Source organism: Euprymna scolopes, chromosome 33, assembly GCF_053919585.1.
Source record: "Euprymna scolopes isolate OS-2025 chromosome 33, ASM5391958v1, whole genome shotgun sequence".
Classification (NCBI taxonomy): Eukaryota; Metazoa; Mollusca; class Cephalopoda; order Sepiida; family Sepiolidae; genus Euprymna; species Euprymna scolopes.
In genome coordinates, this window is record NC_136514.1 from 66900304 (window position 1) to 66907755 (window position 7452).

Sequence of the window (7452 nt, forward strand, 5' to 3'; positions counted from 1 at the left end):
ATCTAGCATAATCTATTATATCTTTAAAAGTTAGAATGTGTGTGTGAGAGATAGAGAGAACAATTCTCAACCTATGCACTCTACAAATTTTTTATCTACAAATTAGAAAATTTGTATATAGGGTATTCACACATATGGAAATATATCTAGCATAATCTATCTATTATATCTATAAAAGTTAGAATGTGTGTGTGAGGTAGCCAGAGAGAGAGAGAGAGAGAGTAAGAACAATTTTCAACCTATATATTCAACAAATATTTGATCTACAGATTAGAAACTTTGTATATAGGGTATTCAGACATATGGAAATATATCTAGCATAATCTATCTATTATATCTCTAAAATTGAGAATGTGTGTGTGAGAGAGAGAGAGAGAACAATTTTCAACCTATATACTCAACAAATTTTTTTATCTACAGATTTGAAAATTTGTATATAGGGTATTCAGACATATGGAAATATATCTAGAGTAATCTATCTATTATATCTATAAAAGTGAGAATGCGTGTGTGTGTGAGAGAGAGCGACACAGAACAATTCTCAACCTATATATTCAACAAATTTTTTATGTACAGATCTGAAATATCACATTTGTATAGAAGTAGAAATCTTGATACCTACTCTGATACCTAATAAAAGAAAGGACACTCTTTAGGGCGGATTTTGATTATAACAAGTCACTAATTAGAAATTATACTAAACATTCTAATAATTTAAGAATTTTACCAAAATAAAATTGCATGGTAATCACCCAATTTCTGCCACAAAATTTTGATTGGCAGAACTCATAAACATAAAATATATATTTTCTAATTTCATCTTTTTTTTTTCTTTTTACATAATCTGGTTTGATGTTTTCCCAAATATTCAAATCACTATATTTTGCTGCTTAATATCAAATACAGCAACTGAGTTATTTTTATGCATCAAACAATTACATTTTCTCATTCATCCAAACTAATCACTGAACATCAATTTCATATTTTCTTCACTAAAATATTACTGTGCTTGATGTCATCAAGTGGAGCGGATCATTTTTTTTTCATTTGTTCACACATTTTTCCAATTTATATATATTTTAAAGATTCTTAGCCTATGTCATTGCATACCAATCTGTTTATTAAAAGTTAAGGTTCACTGTAAACACATATGTTACACCAAAATAAAAACGCTTCAGATAATGTCTTGATATTCAATTCAGTTTCTCACATGACATCTTATGAAGTTAGTAGAAATGTTACAGACTTTTGAATCTCAAACACTTTCAATACTGTGCACTGATATTTTCTTTTTTGCAATATAAGCACATTCATGATTTTTTTTACAAACGTTAAAAACTTTCACATTGTGTAGCAATATACTGAAACAATTATAAAAATATTTGTTTTTATTTTGAATGATGCAGGGCATCTGAAGAGAGATTTTTCTAACAAAATGAAAGTATAATTTTTAGCAATAGGTATCTAGGAAAAGGCCACTACATATGTTATAAGTTCCAAATTTCCACAACCTGGCAAATACTGGTACATGCTAGCAAATTTAGATTTGCAATTACAAAATATGATTCTAATTTTTTCCTTTGCTCTTTATTCTAACACTACACTATGTTTACTGTGTTATTTCGCTACAGTTGATATTGTGTAGAACAATAAGAAAATCATAGTGAACAATGCATTCAACAAAATTTCACACACATTTCTAGATACCTATATCTAATAAGTTCAAAAGAAAGGACACACTTAGGGAGGTATTTTGGTGGTCAAGTCACTAAAAAGAGATTAGCTGGTTTCCCGGCATAGCCCAGGATATAATAAAGATTGACTGAAATACATGTTCTAGCTGGTTTCTAGGCGTTGCCAGGGATGTAATATAGACACATTATGTTGTATATTACCTGTTCTCTTCTCCCTAAGGTAAAACAATTTCATATACATGCTGTAAATTACCTATGCTAGGGATAAAACATGAACAATATCAGTCCTAGGGTAGATAAAACAAATAATACATAGAGATGAAAGATTCCTCTCCCCTAAGAATCAAACATATGTTCAATATCTGCTTTTGTTTTTTCATTGTTTATACGGTCCCGAGCAACGCCGGGTAGCCCTGCTAGTCTATATATATAAAAGCCAAACGTCTGTGTGTATGTATGTATGTTTGTTTGTAACGCTAAAACTTTTGAAAGACGGAACCAAACTTTACAAATTTTGTATCATATCGAAGCCCCATCACCCGGATGACAAATATCGAAATTTCACGTCAAACGGATCACTAGAAGTTGGTCAACTGATCAGTTATCTTCGAGGGGGGCCCCCAAAAAACCTGTCATTATCTATATATATAAAAGACAAATGTTTGTTTGTAACGCTAAAACTTGAGATGAAAGATTCCTCTCCCCTAAGAATAAAACATATGTTCAATATCTGCTTTTGTTTTTTCATTGTTTATACGGTCCCGAGCAACGCCGGGTAGCCCTGCTAGTATGTTATAAATTCCAAATTTCCACAACCTGGCAAATACTGTTACACGCTAGCAAATTTAGATTTGCAATTACAGAATATGATTCTAATTTTTTACTTTGCTCTTTATTCTAACACTACACTAAGTTTACTGTGTTATTTCGCTACACTTGATATTGTGTAGAACAATAAGAAAATCATAGTGAACAATGCATTCAACAAAATTTCACACACATTTCTAGATACCTGTATCTAATAAGTCCAAAAGAAAGGACACAGTTAGGGAGGTATTTTGGTGGTCAAGTCACTAAATAGAGATTAGCTGATTTCCCGGCATAGCCCAGGATGTAATAAAGATTGACTGAAATACATGTTCTAGCTGGTTTCTAGGCGTTGCCAGGGATGTAATATAGACACATTATGTTGTATATTACCTGTTCTCTTCTCCCTAAGGTAAAACAATTTCATATACAGGCTGTAAATTACCTATGCTAGGGATAAAACATGAACAATACCAGTCCTAGGGTAGATAAAACAAATAATACATAGAGATGAAAGATCTCTCTCCCCTAAGAATAAAACATATATTCAATATCTGCTTTTTTTTTTTCATTGTTTATACGGTCCCGAGCAACGCCGGGTAGCCCTGCTAGTCTTCTATATATATAAAAGGCAAAAATCGGTGTGTATGTATGTATGTATGTATGTTTGTTTGTAACGCTAAAACTTTTGAAAGACGGAACCAGAGTTGACAAATTTGGTATCATATTGCACCTTGATCACCCGGATGACAAATATCGAAATTTCACGTCAAACGGACCAGTAGAAAGGGGTCAACTGATCGTTTTTCTCCTAGGGGGGCCCCCAAAAAAACCTGTCATTTTAACGTTATTCAATACGTGTCACGTGACGTGACGTCAGCTCAAACTTTTGACAGACACAACCAAAGTTGACAAATTATGTATCATATTGAACCTTGATCACCCGCATGACAAATATCGAAATTCCACACCAAACGGACCATTAAAAGGGGGTGAACTGATCATTTCTCTCCTAGGGGGGCCCCCAAAAAAACCTGTCATTTTAATGTTATTTTAATGTTAATATTACATAATCCAAAAACGCTTAGTCATGTCACGTGACGTGACGTCAACATCCAGTAATGGCGAACAAATGTAAACAAACACTTTGTTTTACCGATACTTTTGTAATTTCTCTTCTGCTTTGTTCTAGAGATTATTAAACTCCATGACAATGTCTCCAACGTATTTAACTGGTTAAAAATAGTATTTATACAAGAGTTTTAACGAAAAATATCAGGAAAAAATGTACAGGAATAAAAAAAAATTCAGCTTTCAAAATATTCGTCGATAAAAAAACCGATCTTTATATTTACGCTAGCCATTTTGTATATTACCACGTGACCTGCTATCTCTTAAACTGGAGGGGGGGGGGATCCACTTGAATCCAACAAAACCAGTAATTTTTTCTTTCTATTATATATACATCATTTTCTATAAAATTAAGTGTAGACTTTATAATTAAAACAAAAAATGTTATTCATACTAAAAAAAAAAAACGCTTAGTCATGTCACGTGACGTGACGTCAACATCCACTAATGGCGAACAATTGTACCTATTTACTATGCCTCCCCACGGGACAGAGTTAGACACCAGGGTCGTTTTTTAACGTGGAGAAAAGGTACAAAAATAAAAATTGTCTCAGTCGTGGAGGATTTCTCCTCCACCGAAAGAGAACAAGAAATAGAAGTGCAGCATCTGAAGAACAGATACTACACTTTGATCTTGACCAAAAGGCCAAGAATGCGAACAATTGTAAATAACAACTTTTTTCACAAAACCAACACCGTCTTTCTTTTTTTTCTCTCTCTTTCTCTCTCTCACCCACTTACTCTTCCCTCTCTCTCACCCTCTTTCTCTTGACGTCACACCACTGTTAAACTGTGGGGGGGGGAACACATTCCCAGGCATTATCTCCTATAGATGCACATTTTATTAGAAATTCAGCTTTCAAAATATTAGACGATAATAAAAATATAAAACCAACACCCTCTTTCTCTTTTCTCTCTCTCTCACCAACTTACTCTTCTCTCTCTCTCACCCTCTTTCTCTTGACCTCCTACTACTGTTAAACTGTGTGTGTGGGGGGGGGTGAAGAGGCAGCTTGAAAACCAACAAAAACAGTGCACAGTTTCCCAAGCATTTGGGGTGGGAAGGGGGGGAAGAAGCCGAGCGCACAGTTTCGTGTGAGAGAGAGAGAGAACAATTCTCAACCTATATACTCAACAAATTTTTTATCTACAGATTTGAAAGTTTGTATATAGGGTATTCAGACATATGGAAATATATCTAGCATAATCTATCTATTATATCTATAAAAGTGAAAATGTGTGTGTGTGTGTGAGGTAGCCAGAGAGAGAGAGAGAGAGAGAGAGAGAGAGAGAGAGAGACAACAATTCTCAACCTATATATTCAATACATTTTTTATCTACAGATTTGAAAATTTGTATATAGGGTATTCAGACATATGGAAATATATCTAGCATAATCTATCTATTATATCTATAAAAGTGAAAATGTGTGTGTGTGTGTGTGTGTGTGCGTAAGAGAGAGAGAGAACAATTCTCAACCTATATACTCAACGTATTTTTATCTACGGATTTTAAACTTTGTATATAGGGTATTCAGACATATAGAAATATATCTAGCATAATCTATACATTATATCTATAAAAGTGAGAATGTGAGTGTGTGAGAGAGAGAGAACAATTCTCAACCTATATATTCAACAAATTTTTTACCTACAGATTTGAAAATTTGTATATTGGGTATTCAGACATATGGAAATATATCTAGCATAATCGATCTATTATATCTATAAAAGTCAGAATGTTTGCGTGTGGTTGTGTGTGTAAGGTTGCGAGAGAGAGAGAGAGAACAATTCTCAACCTATCTATTCAATAAATTTATCTACAGATTTGACCATTTGTATATAGGGTATTCAGACATATGGAAATATATCCAGCATAATCTATCTATTATATCCATAAAAGTGAGAATGTGTGCGTGAGAGAGAGAGAGAGAGAGAGAGAGAGAGAGAGAGTAAGTACAATTCTCACCCTATATATTCAACATATTTTTTATCTACCGATTAGAAAATTTGTATATAGGGTATTCAGACATATGGAAATATATCTAGCATAATCTATCTATTATATCTAGAAAAGTGAGCATGTGTGTGAAAGAGAGAGAGAGAAGAGAGAGAGAGAGAACAATTCTCAACCTATATATTCAACTAATTTTTATGTACAGATCTGAAAATTTGTATACAGGGTATTCAGACATATGGAAATATATCTAGCATAATCTATTATATCTATAAAAGGTAGAATGTGTGTGTGTGTGTGTGAGTGAGTGAGTGAGTGAGAGAGAGAGAGAACAATTCTCAACCTAACGCTTAGTCATGTCACGTGACGTGACGTCAACATCCAGTAATGGCGAACAAATGTAAACAAACACTTTGTTTTACCGATACTTTTGTAATTTCTCTTCTGCTTTGTTCTAGAGATTATTAAACTCCATGACAATGTCTCCAACGTATTTAACTGGTTAAAAATAGTATTTATACAAGAGTTTTAACGAAAAATATCAGGAAAAAATGTACAGGAATAAAAAAAAATTCAGCTTTCAAAATATTCGTCGATAAAAAAACCGATCTTTATATTTACGCTAGCCATTTTGTATATTACCACGTGACCTGCTATCTCTTAAACTGGAGGGGGGGGATCCACTTGAATCCAACAAAACCAGTAATTTTTTCTTTCTATTATATATACATCATTTTCTATAAAATTAAGTGTAGACTTTATAATTAAAACAAAAAATGTTATTCATACTAAAAAAAAAAAACGCTTAGTCATGTCACGTGACGTGACGTCAACATCCACTAATGGCGAACAATTGTACCTATTTACTATGCCTCCCCACGGGACAGAGTTAGACACCAGGGTCGTTTTTTAACGTGGAGAAAAGGTACAAAAATAAAAATTGTCTCAGTCGTGGAGGATTTCTCCTCCACCGAAAGAGAACAAGAAATAGAAGTGCAGCATCTGAAGAACAGATACTACACTTTGATCTTGACCAAAAGGCCAAGAATGCGAACAATTGTAAATAACAACTTTTTTCACAAAACCAACACCGTCTTTCTTTTTTTTCTCTCTCTTTCTCTCTCTCACCCACTTACTCTTCCCTCTCTCTCACCCTCTTTCTCTTGACGTCACACCACTGTTAAACTGTGGGGGGGGGGAACACATTCCCAGGCATTATCTCCTATAGATGCACATTTTATTAGAAATTCAGCTTTCAAAATATTAGACGATAATAAAAATATAAAACCAACACCCTCTTTCTCTTTTCTCTCTCTCTCACCAACTTACTCTTCTCTCTCTCTCACCCTCTTTCTCTTGACCTCCTACTACTGTTAAACTGTGTGTGTGGGGGGGGTGAAGAGGCAGCTTGAAAACCAACAAAAACAGTGCACAGTTTCCCAAGCATTTGGGGTGGGAAGGGGGGGAAGAAGCCGAGCGCACAGTTTCGTGTGAGAGAGAGAGAACAATTCTCAACCTATATACTCAACAAATTTTTTATCTACAGATTTGAAAGTTTGTATATAGGGTATTCAGACATATGGAAATATATCTAGCATAATCTATCTATTATATCTATAAAAGTGAAAATGTGTGTGTGTGTGAGGTAGCCAGAGAGAGAGAGAGAGAGAGAGAGAGAGAGACAACAATTCTCAACCTATATATTCAATACATTTTTTATCTACAGATTTGAAAATTTGTATATAGGGTATTCAGACATATGGAAATATATCTAGCATAATCTATCTATTATATCTATAAAAGTGAAAATGTGTGTGTGTGTGTGTGTGTGTGTGCGTAAGAGAGAGAGAGAACAATTCTCAAC

At 33.9% G+C, this 7452-nt stretch overlaps 2 pseudogenes; both read right to left on the reverse strand.

Moving 5' to 3' along the window:
• Positions 1-4157: 4157 nt before the first annotated feature.
• Positions 4158-4291, reverse strand: LOC145258502 (U2 spliceosomal RNA; annotated as a pseudogene).
• A 2217-nt stretch (positions 4292-6508) lies between these two features.
• On the reverse strand, positions 6509-6642 carry LOC145258503 (U2 spliceosomal RNA; annotated as a pseudogene).
• Between the last annotated feature and the right edge of the window lie 810 nt (positions 6643-7452).